Raw genomic sequence first — 16,419 nt, 5'->3', positions numbered from 1 at the left:
TGGCCTGCAGAGTTTCTGCTGAAAAATCAGCTGATAACCCTACGGGGATAAACTTGTATATTATTTGTTGCTTTTTCCTTGTTGCTTTTAATATTTTCTCTTTGTTTTTCCATTTTTGTCAATTTGATTTATGTGTCTTGCCATGTTCCTCCTTTGGTTTATACTGTGTGAGACTCTCTGTGCTTCCTTGACTTGAGTGATTGTTTCCTTTCCCATGTTAGGGAAGTTTTCAGCTATTATCTTTTCAAATATTTTTCCAGACCCTTTCTCTCTCTCTTCTCCTTCTGGGACATTTATAATTCAAATGTTGGTGCATTTAATGTTGTCCCAGATGTCTCTTAAACTGTCCTCATTTCTTTTTTTTTTTATCAAACCCATGCCCCCTGCAGTGGAAGCATGGACCACTAGGGAAGTCCCTTGTCCTCATTTCTTTTCGTTCTTTTTTCTTTATTCTGTTCCATGATGGTGATTTCCACCATTCTGTCTTCCAGCTCACTTATCCATTCTTCTGCCTTATTTATTCTGTTATTGATTCCTTCAAGTGTGTTTTTCACTTCAGTTATTTTATTGTTCAATTCTGTTTGATTCTTCTTTATATTTTCTATCTCTTTGCTAAGAACTTCTTTTAACTTCTTGATCTGTGCATCCATTCTTTTCCCAAGTTCTTGGATCATCACTACAGTCATTACTTGGAGCTTTTTCTCTGGTAGATTGTCTATCTCTACTACACTTAGTTGCTCTTCTGGGGTTTTACCTTGTTCCTTTGTCTGGAACATATTCCTTTGCTGTCTCATTTTGTTTAAATATCTTTTTGTATTTTTATGTATGTAGTAGCTTAGTTACATTTCTCAACCTTGGAGAAGTGGCCTTCTGTAGGGGATGTCCCATGTGTCCCACTCTCTTCTTATCACTCAAGGGCCAGGAACAGCTGCTCCCAGGCTAGGTTCTGACCTGTGTTTGCAGACTCAGTTCTGCAGACTGCAAGACTAGTTTCCTTCCTTCTGGTGTTTGCCCCCTGGTAGGTGAGTCTCATCTAGGGGCTTGTGCAGACGTCCTGTTGGGAGAGGTTGGTGTCTGCCCACTGGTGGGCAGGGTAGTGTCAAGGGGCATGTCTAGAGGTCGCTGTGGGTTCAGGCAGCCTGTCTTCTGTTGGGTGGGTCTGTGTTCCTGCCCTATTCATTGTTTGGCCTAAGGCATTCCAGCACCGGAACTTACAGGCTGTTGGGTGGGGTTAGGTTTTGGTTCCAAGGACCCAAAATGTCTGTCTCCAGCCAGAGTTCATGTAGATTTCCCTATGTCTATCAGCTTTTATGACCCCAGAGAGAGCCACAGCTGCCCCTGTCTCCCCAAGAGACCCTCCAAGGCCAGCAGGTACATCCAACCCAGGCTCCTATGGAGTCACTACTTTTGTCCTGGGTCTTGGTGCACACAAGACCTTATGTGTGCCCTCCACTGGCCTTCAAAGCCAGATGCTCTGGGGGCTTCTCTCTGATGCCAGATCTGTAGGCTTGGGATCCCAGTGTAGGGCTCAGAGCTTTCACTCCTATTGGAAAATTTCTCCAATGTAATTAATCTACAGTTTGTGGGTCACTTACCTGGCGGGGGGGGGCATGGGATTTGATTATATCGCTAGTGCGCCCCTCCTTCCATCTCATGGTTCCTTCTTTATGTCTTTGGACGTAGAATATCTTTGTGTGTGTGTGTGTAGATTTCAGTTCTTTTATCAATGGTTGTTCAGCGGTTAGTTGTGATTTTGGTGTGCTCATGGGAGGAGGTGAGCTTAAGGTCCTTTTACTCCACCATCTTGTCTAGGTTCTCAGGCATTTTTTCTGTTAAGAACAGTATGAAACTGGAAGTCAATTACAGGAAGAAAGGTGGGAGTAGCACAAACAGCTGGGGGCTAAGCAACATGCAACTGAAAAACTGATGGTTTAATGAAGAAATCAAAGAGGAAATCAGAAAATCAGAAAATAACTCAAGACAAATGAAAGCAGAAACACAGTGTTCAAAAATTATGGAACACAGCAAACTGAATTCAGTAATACATTCAAAAGATCATACACCATTATCAGGTGGGATTTATACCAGGTATGCAAGAATGGTTAATATTCACAAATCAGTCAACATGATAAAAATCATGTGATCATTTCATTAGATGCAGAAAAAGCATTTTACAATATTTAACACCCATTTATGATATAGATATTCAATAAAATGGGTAAAGAGGGAATGTACTTCAACATAATAAAGGCCATGTATGACAAGTCCACTGCTTACACCCTACTCAATGATAAAAACCTGAAAGCTTCCCCCCTAAGATCAGAAACAAGACAAGGATGCCTACTATCACCACTTTTATTCAACATATTATTGGAAGCCCTAGGCAGACCAATTAGGCAAGAAAAAGAAAGAAAATCATCCAATTTGAACAGGAAGAAAAATTGTCACTATTTGCAGGTGACATGATATTATATAGAGAAAACCCTAAAGACATCACCAAGAAACTGTTAGAATTAATCAACAAATTCAGTAGAATTGCAGGATGCAAAATCAACATGCAGAAATCTATTTCATTTCTATAAACTAATAATGATATATCAGAAACTGAAATTAAGAAAACAATTACATTGACAATTGCATCAAAAAGAGTAAAATACCTAGGAATAAATTTAACCAAGGAAGTTGAAAGACCTGTTCTCTAAAAAGTGTAAGACATTGATGAAATAAATTGAAGATGACGCAAATAAATGGAAAGATGCACTATGCTCATGGATTAGAAGAATTCATATTGTTAAAATGCCCATACTACCCAAAGGAATCTGGAGATGCAATGCAATTCCTACCAAAATGCCAATGGCATTTTTCACAAAAATGGAAAAAATAATCCTAAAATTTGTATGGAATCACAAAGACCCTGAATAGCCAAAACAATCTTAAGAAAGAAGAACAAAGCTGGAGATATCACACTCACTGATTTCAAACTATACTACAAAGCTATACTAACCAAAATTGTATATAGTACTGGCACAAGCACAGACACATAGATCAATGGAACAGAATAGAGAGCCCAGAAGTGAACCCACACATATATGAGCAATTAATCTAGGAGAAAGGAGGCAAGAAAATAGAATAGGGAAAAGACAACCTATTCAATAAATAGTTGGGGAAACTGGACATCTACAGTCAGTAGAATGAAACTGAACCACTTTTTTTTTTTACATCTTTATTGGAGTATAATTGCTTTACAATGGTGTGTTAGTTTCTGCTTTATAACAAAATGAATCAGTTATACATATTCATATGTTCCCATATCTCTTCCCTCTTGCGTCTCCCACCCTCCCTATCCCCCCGCTTCAGGCGGTCACAAAGCACCGAGCTGATCTCCCTGTGCTATGCGGCTGCTTCCCACTAGCTATCTACCTTACGTTTGGTACGGTATATCTGTCCATGCCTCTCTCTCACTTTGTCACAGCTTACCCTTCCCCCTCCCCATATCCTCAAGTCCATTCTCTAGTAGGTCTGTGTCTTTATTCTTGTCTTACCCCTAGGTTCTTCATGACATTTTTTCTGAAATTCCATATATATGTGTTAGCATACAGCATTTGTCTTTCTCTTTCTGACTTACTTCACTCTGTGTGACAGACTCTAGGTCTATCCACCTCATTACAAATAGCTCAATTTCATTTCTTTTTATGGCTGAGTAATATTCCATTGTATATATGTGCCACATCTTCTTTATCCATTCATGCGATGATGGACACTTAGGTCGTTTCCATCTCCGGGCTATTGTAAATACAGCTGCAATGAACATTGTGGTACAAGACTCTTTTTGAATTATGGTTTTCTCAGGGTAATGCCCAGTAGTGGGATTGCTGGATCATATGCTAGTTCTATTTGTAGTTTTTTAAGGAACCTCCATACTGTTCTCCACAGTGGCTCTACCAATTCACATTCCCACCAGCAGTGCAAGAGGGTTCCCTTTTCTCAACACCCTCTCCAGCATTTATTGTTTCTAGATTTTTGATGATGGCGATTCTGACTGGTGTGAGATGATATCTCATTGTAGTTTTGATTTGCATTTCTCTAATGATTAATGAAGTTGAGCATTCTTTCATGTGTTTGTTGGCAGTCTGTATATCTTCTTTGGAGAAATGTCTATTTAGGTCTTCTGCCCATTTTTGGATTGGGTTGTTTGTTTTTTTGTTATTGAGCTGCATGAGCTGCTTGTAAATTTCGGAGATTAATCCTTTGTCAGTTGCTTCATTTGCAAATTTTTTCTCCCATTCTGAGGGTTGTCTTTTGGTCTTGTTTATGGTTTCCCTTGCTGTGCAAAAGCTTTGAAGTTTCATTAGGTCCCATTTGTTAATTTTTGTTTTTATTTCCATTTATACAGGAACAGGGTCAAAAAGGATCTTGCTGTGATTTATGTCACAGAATGTTCTGCCCATATTTTCCTCTAAGAGTTTGATAGTTTCTGGCCTTACATTTAGGTCTTTAATCCATTTTGAGCTTATATTTGTATATGGTGTTAGGGAGTGATCTAATCTCATACTTTTATATGTACCTGTCCAGTTTTCCCAGCACCAATTATTGAAGAGGATGTCTTTCTCCACTGTACATTTCTGCCTCCATTATCAAAGATACGGTGACCATATGTGCATGGGTTCATCTCTGGGTTTTCTATCCTGTTCCATTGATCTATCTTTCTGTTTTTGTGCCAGTACCATACTGTCTTGATTACTGTAGCTTTGTAGTATAGTCTAAAGTCAGTGAGCCTGATTCATCCAGCTCCGTTTTTCGTTCTCAAGATTGCTTTGGCTATTCGGGGTCTTTTGTGTTTCCATACAAATTGTGAAAATTTTTGTTCTAGTTCTGTGAAAAATGCCAGTGGTAGTTTGATAGTGATTGCATTGAATCTGTAGATTGCTTTGCGTAGTAGAGTCATTTTCACAATGTTGATTCTTCCAATCCAAGAACATGGTATATCTCTTCATCTATTTGTATCATCTTTAATTTCTTTCATCAGTATCTTTTAATTTTCTGCATACAGGTCTTTTGTCTCCTTAGGTAGGTTTATTCCTAGATATTTTATTCTTTTTGTTGCAATGCTAAATGGGAGTGTTTTCTTGATTTCACTTGCAGATTTTTCATCATTAGTGTATAGGAATGCCAGAGATTTCTGTGCATTAATTTTGTATCCTGCAACTTTACCTGATTCATTGATTAGCTCTAGTAGTGTTCTGGTAGCATCTTTAGGATTCTCTATGTATAGGATCATGTCATCTGCAAAGAGTAACAGCTTTACTTTTTCTTTTCCGATTTGGATTCCTTTTATTTCCTTTTCTTCTCTGATTGCTGTGGCTAAAACTTCCAAAACTATGTTGAATAAGAGTGGTGAGAGTGGGCAACCTTGTCTTGTTCCTGATCTTAGTGGAAATGCTTTCAGTTTTTCACCATTGAGGATGATGTAGGCTGAGGGTTTGTCATATATGGCCTTTATTATGTTGAGGAAAGTTCCCCCTATGCCTAATTTCTGCAGGGTTTTTATCATAAATCGGTGTTGAATTTGGTCAAAAGCTTTCTCTGCATCTATTGAGATGATCATATGGTTTTTCTCCTTCAGTTTGTTAATATGGTTTTTCACATTGATTGATTTGCATACATTGAAGAATCCTTGCATTCCTGGAATAAACCCCACTTGATCATGGTGTATGATCCTTTTAATGTGCTGTTGGATTCTGTTTGCTAGTATTTTGCTGAGGATTTTTGCATCTATGTTCATCAGTGCTATTGGCCTGTAGTTTTCTTTCTCTGTGACATCCTTGTCTCGTTTTGGTATCAAGGTGATGGTGGCCTCATAGAATGAATTTGGGAGTGTTCCTCCCTCTGCTGGAAGAGTTTGAGAAGGATAGGTGTTAGCTCTTCTCTAAATGTTTGATAGAATTCGCCTGTGAAGCCATCTGGTCCTGGGCTTTTGTTTGTTGGAAGATTTTTAATCACAGTTTCAATTTCAGTGCTTGTGATTTTCTATTTCTTCCTGATTCAGTCTTGGAAGGTTATGCATTTCTAAGAATTTGTCCATTTCTTCCAGGTGGTCCATTTTATTGGCATAGACTTTCTTGTAGTAATCTCTCATGATCTTTTGTATTTCTGCAGTGTCAGTTGTTACTTCTCCTTTTTCATTTTTAATTCTATTGATTTGAGTCTTCTCCCTTTATTTCTTGATGAGTCTGGCTAATGGTTTATGAATTTTGTTTACCTTCTCAAAGAACCAGCTTTTAGTTTTATTGATCTTTGCTATCGTTTCCTTCATTTCTTTTTCAATTATTTCTGATCTGATCTTTATGATTTCTTTCCTTCTGCTAACTTTGGGAGTTTTCTTGTTCTTCTTTCTCTAATTGCTTTAGGTGCAAGGTTAGGTTGTTTATTCGATATGTTTCCTATTTCTTAAGGTAGGATTGTATTGCTATAATCTTCCCTCTTAGAACTGCTTTTGCTGCATCCCATAGGTTTTGGGTCGTCGTGTCTCCATTGTCATTTGTTTCTAGGTATTTTTTGATTTTCTCTTTGATTTCTTCAGTGATCACTTCGTTATTAAGTAGTGTATTGTTTAGCCTCCATGTGTTTGTATTCTTTACAGATCTTTTCCTGTAATTGATATCTACTCTCATAGCATTGTGGTCAGAAAACATACTTGATACAATTTCAATTTTCTTAAATATACCAAGGCTTGATTTGTGACCCAAGACATGATCTATCCTGGGGAATGTTCCATGAGCACTTGAGAAAAATGTGTATTCTGTTGTTTTCGAATGGAATGTCCTATAAATATCAGTTAAGTCCATCTTGTTTAATGTATCATTTAAAGCTTGTATTTCCTTATTTATTTTCATTTTGGATGATCTGTCCATTTTTGAAAGTGGGGTGTTAAAGTCCCCTAGTATGAATGTGTTACTGTCGATTTCCCCTTTTATGGCTGTTAGTATTTGCCTTATGTATTGAGGTGCTCCTATGTTGGGTGCATAAATATTTACAATTGTTATATCTTCTTCTTGGATCAATCCCTTGATCATTATGTAGTGTCCTTCTTTGTCTCTTGTAATAGTCTTTATTTTAAAGTCTATTTTGTCTGATATGAGAATTGCTACTCCAGCTTTCTTTTGGTTTCCATTTGCATGAAATATCTTCTTCCATCCCCTTACTTTCAGTCTGTATGTGTCTCTAGGTCTGAAGTGGGTCTCTTGTACACAGCAAATATATGGGTCTTGTTTTTGTATCCATTCAGCCAATCTGTGTCTTTTGGTGGGAGCATTTAGTCCATTTACATTTAAGGTAATTATCGATATGTATGTTCCTATTCCCATTTTCTTAATTGTTTTGGGTTCGTTATTGTAGGTCTTTTCCTTCTCCTGTGTTTCTTGCCTATAGAAGTTCCTTTAGCAGTTGTTGTAGAGCTGGTTTCGTGGTGCTGAACTCTCTCTGCTTTTGCTTCTCTGTAAAGGTTTTAATTTCTCCATCAAATCTGAATGAGATCCTTGCTGGGTAGAGTAATGTTGGTTGCAGGTTTTTCTCCTTCATCACTTTAAATATGTCCTGCCTGTCCCTTCTGGCTTGCAGAGTTTCTGCTGAAAGATCAGCTGTTAACCTTATGGGGATTCCCTTGTGTGTTATTTGTTGTTTTTCCCTTGCTGCTTTTAATATGTTTTCTTTGTATTTAATTTTTGACAGTTTGATTAATATGTGTCTTGGCGTATTTCTCCTTGTATTTATCCTGTATGGGACTCTCTGTGCTTCCTGGACTTGATTAACTATTTCCTTTCCCATATTAGGGAAGTTTTCAACTATAATCTCTTCAAATATTTTCTCAGTCCCTTTCTTTTTCTCTTCTTCTTCTGGAACCCCTATAATTCGAATGTTGGTGCATTTAATGTTGTCCCAGAGGTCTCTGAGACTGTCCTCAGTTCTTTTCATTGTTTTTTCTTTATTCTGCTCTGCAGTAGTTATTTCCACTATTTTATCTTCCAGGTCACTTATCGGTTCTTCTGCCTCAGTTATTCTGCTATTGATCCCATCTAGATTATTTTTAATTTCATTTATTGTGTTGTTCATTGTTGTTTGTTTCATCTTAAGTTCTTCTAGGTCCTTGTTAAATGTTTCTTACATTTTGTCTATTCTATTTCCAAGATTTTAGATCATCTTTATTATCATTATTCTGAATTCTTTTTCAGGTAGACTGCCTATTTCCTCTTTATTTATTAGGTCTGGTGCGTTTTTGCCTTGCTCCTTCATCTGCTGTGTTTTTCTGTCTTCTAATTTTTCTTATATTACTGTGTTTAGGGTCTCCTTTTTGCAGGCTGCACGTTCGTAGTTCCCTTTGTTTTTGGTGTCTGTCCCCAGTGGCTAAGGTTGGTTCAGTGGCTTGTGTAGGCTTCCTGGTGGAGGGGACTAGTGCCTGTGTTCTGGTGGATGAGGCTGGATCTTGTCTTTCTGGTGTGCAGGTCCACGTCTGGTGGTGTGTTTTGAGGTGTCTGTGGAATTATTATGATTTTAGACAGCCTCTCTGCTAATGGGTGGGGTTGTGTTCCTGTCTTGCTAGTTGTTTGGCATAGGATGTCCAGCACTGTAGCTTGCTCGTCATTGAGTAAAGCTGGGTGCTGGCGTTGAGATGGAGATCTCTGGGAGATTTTCACCATTTGATATTATGTGGTGCTGGGAGGTCTCTTGTTGACCAGTGTCCTGAAGTTGGCTCTCCCACCTCAGAGGCACAGCACTGACTCCTGACTGCAGCACCAAGAGCCTTTCATCCACACGGCTCAGAATAAAAGGGAGAAAAAGTAGAAAGAAAGAATTAGTAGAAGTAGAAAGAAAGAAAGAAAGGAGGGAGGGAGGGAGGAAGGAAGAAAGGAAGGAGGGAAGGAAGGGAAAATGGAAAGAAAGAAGATAAAGTAAAATCAAATAAAGTAAGATAAAATATAATAGAGCTATTGAAATAAAAAATAATTATTAAGAACAAAAAAAAGGAAAAAAATTAAACAAAACAAAAAAACGGACGGATAGAACCCTAGGACAAATGGTGGAAGCAAAGCTATATAGACAAAATCTCACACAGAAGCATACACATACACTTCACAAAAAGAGGAAAAGGGGAAAAAATCATAAATCTTGCTCTCAAAATCCACCTCCTCAATTTGGGATGATTCGTTGTCTATTCATGTATTCCACAGATGCAGGGTACATCAAGTTGATTGTGGAGCTTTAATCCGCTGCTTCTGAGGCTGCTGGGAGAGATTTCCCTTTCTCTTCTTTGTTCTCACAGCTCCCAGGGGCTCAGCTTTGGTTTTGGCCCCGCCTCTGCATGTAGGTCCCACGAGGGCATCTGTTCTTCACTCAGACAGGACAGGATTAAAGGAGCCACTGATTCGGGAGCTCTAGCTCACTCAAGCCCAGGGCAGGGAGGGGCACGGAGTGTGGGGCGAGCCTGCGGCGGCAGAGGCCGCTGTGACGTTGCACCAACCTGAGGCACGCTGTTTGTTCTCCTGTGGAAGTTGTCCCTGGATCCCAGGACCCTGGCAGTGGTGGGCTGCACAGGCTCCACAGAAGGGAGGTGTGGATAGTGACCTGACTTAGCACACAGACTTCTTGGTGGCGGCCGCAGCTGCCTTAGCGTCTCATGCCCGTCTCTGGGGTCCGCGTTGTTAGCCTCGGCTTGCACCATCTCTGGAGCTCCTTTAAGCAGCGCTCTTAATCCCCTCTCCTCGTGCACCAGGAAACAAAGAGGGAAGAAAAAGTCTCTTGGCTCTTTGGCAGGTCCAGGCTTTTCCCCGTACTCCCTCCCGGCTAGGGAGTGCACTAATCCCCTGCAGGCTGTGTTCAGGCAGCCAACCCCAGTCCTCTCCCTGTGCTCCGCCCGAAGCCCGAGCCTCAGCTCACAGCCCCGCCCACCCCAGCGGGTGAGCAGACAAGCCTCTCGTGGTCGGCACCGATTCTCTGTGCGGGAATCTCTCCCCACTTTGCCCTCCGCACCCCTGTTGCTGTGCTCTCCTCCTTGGCTCCGAAGCTTCCCCCTCCGCCACCCGCAGTTCCCCCCCCCCACCCCGCAAAGGGGCTTCTAGTGTGTGGAAACCTTTCCTCCTTCAGAGCTCCCTCCCACTGGTGGAGGTCCCGTCCCTATCCTTTTGTCTCTTTATTCTTTTTTGTTTTGCCCTACCCAGGTACGTGAGGGGTTTATTGCCTTTTGGGAGGCCTGAGGTCTTCTGCCAGCGTTCAGTAGGTGTTCTGTAGAAGTTGTTCCACGTGTAGATGTATTTCTGGTGCTTCTGTGGGGAGGAAGGTGATCTCCGTGTCTTGCTCCTCCGCCATCTTCCCAGAAGCCTGAACCACTTTCTTATACCATATACAAAAATAAACCCAAAATAGATTAAAGACTTAATTGTAAGACCTGAAACCGTGAAAGTCCTAGAAGAAAACATAGGCACTATGCTCTTTAACATAGGTCTCAGAAATATATTTTTGGTCTGTCTCCTTGGACAAGGGTGACTAAAGCAAAATGAACAAATGGGACTACATCAAACTAAACTTAGACAACACCAGTAATGAAAAATTGTTGAATTCTCATCATACTATCCACCCATCCCATTCTTTCCATTGATTTTCATGTGTCTGCAGGTTCTTCTCTTATCATTTACTATTCATTTGCTTTCTGTAACTTTTCTGAATCTATAAATAAGTGTGCTTAAATTTTTATTTATTGTAGTTGACATACAATATTATATTAGTTTCAGGTGTACAGCAGAATAATTTGAATTGATGTGCGTTATCAATAAGTATAGTAACCATCTGTCACCATTCAAAGTTATGGCAATATTATTGACTATATTTCCTATGTTATATAGTACATCCCCATGAATTAATTTATTTTATAACAGGAAGTTTGTGTCTCTTAATTCCCTTCATATATATATATATATATATATATACACACACACACACACACATATATATATACACATATATATATATATATATATATGTGTGTGTGTGTGTGTATATGTGTGTGTGGCATGCGGGCCTCTCACTGCTGTGGCCTCTCCCGTTGCGGAGCACAGGCTCTGGACGCGCAGGCTCAGCGGCCATGGCTCACAGGCCCAGCCACGGAGCGGCATGTGGGATCTTCCCAGACCGGGGCATGAACCCGTGTCCCCTGCATCGGCAGGCGGACTCTCAACCACTGTGCCACCAGGGAAGCCCCCTTCACCTATATTTTTATCTTTAGTCAACACATCTTTTTGATATCTACTATTTATCGATGCTGTGTAAATTTGGCCGAAATTTTTAAATGTATTTTAAGCCCATTTTGTGTCAGTAATTTATAAGTAAAGAGAAAGTAGAAAATAATGTAGTATTTATTGTATTTTTTGCATAAGTTACACATATTACTGGAAAATTTCAGATACTTTATTAGAAACCAGTTTTATAACCTGGCTTTTATAGATAGAATTAACAGATTACTGAACCTGGATGAGGAAAATACTACATCTTTATTTTCCCTAATCTTTAATTGAACTTTAGTCTTTCATTTAATTATAACTGTAGACAACAAACCATGGTGATGTTAGTAATACATATGTCTTTTATATCACATGATTGTGGCAGATACTTTGAAATATTATTTATGACACCATATATTCACAATTATTCACCTAACTGCCATCTTCCTTTCTTCAGATGTCCAATGAATCTGGCCAACTATTGGGCAACTCTGCATCTAGATCATCTTCCAGAGTTTCAGGTTCTCACATTAAAGATCCAGACTTCTAAATTTCTTTCCTCTATTCTGTATCTTCCTGTTTGTTAATTGATGTGTAGAAGGCGATAAGTCCTTGTCTTTGCATATTAATTTTTTTAAGCCTGCATAATTCAAATGAGAACAACTCTTACCCTTTTTTTTGGTTAATCAACATTTAATTCATTTATGTGTATTTATTTTTAGCTTTATTGAGATATGATTAACAAATAATCATTGTATATATTTAATGTGTACAAGGTGATATTTTGAATACATATACATTGTGAAATGATGCCCCCAATCAAGCTAATTTACCTATCACCACACATGCTTACTTTTTTGCATGTGTGTGGTGAGAACTATAGTGAATAAAATGTATTATATACTTGAAATTTTCTAAATGAGATCTTGACACAATTCTTTATGTTTTCTTTAATGTAACTTAAAATATTTAGTAATATACTGTGCCATGATATGAATTATTTACCATGCTGAAAGTTCTAAGTCTTCTTTCTTTCTTTTATTTTTTTTGTCCTTAGCTCCCTTTTTAGTTCACCATCTATGTTATGAAATAACAGAGTAATATGCAAGCAGTGTCTTTGTATTATAATTTTGTGAAAAATGCTACACATTTAAAAAGTAGCTTTGCAATAGAATCTCCAAAAGATATCAGAAATTAAAATTATAATAAGGCCTAAAATACATATTTCTCCACCAAACTCCTCCATTCTAACAATATAATTCCATTTATATTGAGGCTTGTGTGACTTTTGTCAGTGTTACATAATTTTGGAAAGAACAATGTATTTAAAGGATGGTCATCTGATCTGTCACCTAATTGTATGCTTAAGAACCTCAGTTTTAGGGAAGCAAGAATAGTGAAAAATGCATTGGAATGATAGAACTATTTTGGAAAGTAATACTATTTAAAATGGATTAAAAAATAATAAAATGGATTGATGATTTGAATCAGTTAATAATTTCAAAGTCCTGGTGCAATGTGGCTGATACAATAAATTGCAAAAGATGAAGGAATATGATACTGTGATAAATAATATTGGGAATTTTAAAAGACATAGGGGAATAATAATATTTCCCCAAGTTTGAACTTTAGGCATATATAGATTTTATTGGGAATGTTTAAAATATATTGAACTATTATTCTGATATAAGGGCCTGCTGTTTACTTTAAGACAGCTGTTTAAGAGTAAGAAGCATAAAGTTGACATCTAATAACCATTCATCAAGTTCTAATGTGACTATCATTAAAACACTTAATTTTGGTATATGTAGGTTAATAATTCAACTAGTTTCAAATACCAAAGCCTGTCAGACAACCAATCAAACACGTGCGAAGGACATTCTTATTTTAGACCCAACAATTTTACCTAGGAGTCAGAGAAAAGAAGAATTTTAGTTTGTTCTGATCCTAAGTAAGCAAAATGGTACAATGCATATATAAATACTGAAGAGGGTATATCTTCCTATCATTATTTGTCATATTTGATAATGCACTAGTAGATTACATACCATAATGTAAGACTCATGCTTTCAAAATATTGACAAGAGACAAAAGACCGTTAGTATAATGGAAATAAGAGTTGGACAGGTAAACCAGAAGAACGCAGTTCTGGTCCCAACTCCGTTTTACTGTGTGACAAGGACAAGTGCCGTTAGGGCCAGTCTACTTGCCTCTCTGGACTTTGGTTTACTCAAAGAGAAAAAGAGAAAGAGAGGCAGAGGGAAAAAGGGGGGGGGGGGGGAGAGAGAATGTGTGTGTGTGTGTGTGTGTGTGTGTGTGTGTGTGTTATAATAAATGTGTTCTTGTTCTTTTTGGATCAAAGTCCTCTTAAATAATCTGATAAAAATCTGTAGGCCATCTACCTAGATAAACTCACTTATGTAGACACACAGTTTTGATTATGATTTTAGCAGTTCAAGGATGCCCAGAAGATAATTGCCATGGATACTAATTAAAAGAAAAAAATCGCTGAGCTAAATTGTAACATTCTTTTCAACTAGAGGTTTATAGTTCTTCTTTGTCAAGTTCTGATATAAATTTATTAATGATAACTCACAGGCTACTCCAGTCAGGTATCCAGGAGTGGCTAGAGTCTATTCCAGGAACAGCAATCTTTAATTTCTGAATTTATCTATAATCATAATCCCATCATAGAGCTAATAATGCTTAGATTCTTCTCTTAGGTCCCAAGAATAATGAAAGCACTTGAAAGAATAAGTCAACTAGTAAACAACTGAAAGTTTGTAGATTGGCTTCTGTTAATGAAAATATCAACCTTAAAATTACTTGGTAGAGTCTATCTATACCTGTTGAGAATTACTAAAAGCTCAATGCATTTCTTCTTATATTTGGTTTTTAAAAGAGATCAGTTTATCATGACTATATTAAGTGTACACAAGAAGTTAAACAATTAGAATTCAATAAAATCATCTTTAAACCCCTGTGACATATTAGATGTTTTGAACATGATAGTGGTTAGAATGATGCAGAATATTTCCCTAATATTTCCCTAGCCAAGAATAGTACATAAATTGTATTAGTATTGAGTGTTGCAGTATAAAGGTGAATAATAAATTCAAAGAAAGGTGTTTTCCTGTTTAAAAAAAGGAGAATATATGTTTATACAATCAAAGCCTATTAATATTAGACAGTGATGAACTGTTCTTCTACACTGTCTCATCCCTTGGTCATAATCTTATAAAAAATTAATAAGCAGAAACCTCAATTAGATAAAGTCGAGAGACCAGAAGGGGGATCTTGCATGCCCTGTGAGGATAGCAGAGCCCACCAGGAAGAAGACTCCTCTTCTTTCCTGGCAATCTCTCAGCCAGTGAAAAGCCAGGGACTCTTTGTTTACTATAGCCCTCCCAACTTCCTTTTTCCCTCTATAAAAGAGTTCTCCTTCCCTTGCTGTGCCTTGACTTGCACATGGCTCACCATGGGTGCTGGCCCTGAATTGCAATTCTTTACTAATCTCAAAAAAATTCATTTTTGTTGCAGAAATATCTGGTAGTCTGTTTTAGGTCAACAGTCTTCATCAGCTTACACTTCTCCCACCCATTCTTTGATGAAGAATGTTAATTTTCTCAATCTCATCTAAAGAGTCATAAAATATCTTCAAATCTTCCCTTTACCAGCGAATTGTTGGACTCCTCTCTACAATTTCTAGAACCCTATTTATGTTTTTTTCGGTGGACTTAACTGAGGACTTAAACGGGGGAGACAGCCTCTCAGATAGCTCTGAGGGACTGTTCTGAAAAGGTAAGGGAGGAGCCAGGATATGTAGGAGTTTTTGCAAAAAAACCCCCAGGTAGTCAGAACATCAAAAGATTACTGTTAAAGAAAACCAGACATCTTGAGTTAATGAATTTAGTGCTTTTCTATGTATGGGAAGATGCAAGAGTCTGGGCTTATTGAAATTATTCCTTTGATATGAACCTTAACTATCTAGGGCCAATATTCTGTTCTTCTCTATCCTGAATTTCCTCAATGTGTGCTGTTGTTGGTGGATGCAGTGGCTAATGGCTTGATGGCCGCACATTCTTTGTTTTCTTATATGGTAGGCAACATTCTTGATCTGCAAAGGCAAGATAAGAAGTATCTAATTATTGTCTCCACTCAAATATTCAGATGGTCAGTTTTATGGTTACTGGGCATAAAACATCTAAGTAACGTTGTTTTCCTTTAATTTTCTTTATATGGAGTTTATATTGTTATTTTTCAAAGCAGAAACTGTTTCTTAGTATCCTAAAATGAACGTGGATTATATCTTTTTATTTCAAAAAATGATATCCATTTTGTTGATAGCAATAAAAAAAGATTAATGACCCATTTTTCTTTGGCAGTAGCTGCAGTTTACATTAATATAGAGAACCTCAATCAGTCTAGAATTGACAGTCTTTGGTCAAAGAAATATGAGACCTTTATAAGAGTATGGATCAAGCACTTAAAATATATTTGTTGACAAGGTAGGAAAATTCAATTCTTTTAAGAATTACCTGGTGGATAACTTATTTTTACATCAAGTATTAGGTGGAGACACGGTATTCTTGGATTTCTTAAAAAATAGTGAAAGAGCAAAATGCCTTCTTTCCCAATCTTTCACTAATCCTTGACTTGTAAGGTCTTGTTTGAATATAAATTGAGTATAAATTTTTATAGCAGGGTATTTTTATTCCCTTTTACATTAGCATGTACTGGGACTTAGAAAGGTAAAATCAGATTTGTCAGATCAAAGTTGGCATTCAAACCTAAATGTGTCTGGTTCCAAATACTGTCCTTAACCATTACCCTGCCTTGCAGTTCTTCTTTCAGAGGACTGAGATGTGTGGATCTGGGCTGGGTGTAAGCATGGTTCAAGAGAGTGATTTGAGGAAAAGATATCCATTTCATCACCGTATCCCCTTCCAGATTCAGATTACTGACTTTTTATAGCTCCAACAAAGATTCTTTGCTCAGACAGTCTAAGAGGTGACTTTTTATTTTTTAACTTTTAAGACACCACCTTTCCTTGTCATAAATTCTCTGCTAGAACACAGAAAAAGTATGAACACTGTCGGTTCTTTCCATGACACTTATTACATAACTGTGAACCAAAACCTGATAAAGAAAG

At 37.8% G+C, this 16,419-nt stretch overlaps 1 long non-coding RNA gene across 2 annotated transcripts in view; it reads left to right on the top strand.

Annotated features, from left to right (window-relative positions):
- The window catches only part of LOC137220752 (uncharacterized), a 532,799-nt gene that overhangs the window by 189,260 nt on the left and 327,120 nt on the right, over positions 1–16,419 (top strand). Inside the window, exon 6 of one of the 2 annotated variants that reach the window (XR_010941777.1) lies at positions 11,725–12,336. The exons of the other annotated variant lie outside the window; for it this stretch is intronic. This is a non-coding gene — a long non-coding RNA (uncharacterized lncRNA). Of the gene's footprint in view, positions 1–11,724; positions 12,337–16,419 lie in introns of those variants that run through there. 2 annotated transcript variants of the gene reach the window in all.

This window comes from Pseudorca crassidens, chromosome 3 (genome assembly GCF_039906515.1).
Source record: "Pseudorca crassidens isolate mPseCra1 chromosome 3, mPseCra1.hap1, whole genome shotgun sequence".
Lineage (NCBI taxonomy): Eukaryota > Metazoa > Chordata > Mammalia > Artiodactyla > Delphinidae > Pseudorca > Pseudorca crassidens.
This window is presented reverse-complemented; position numbering and strand designations above follow the sequence as displayed.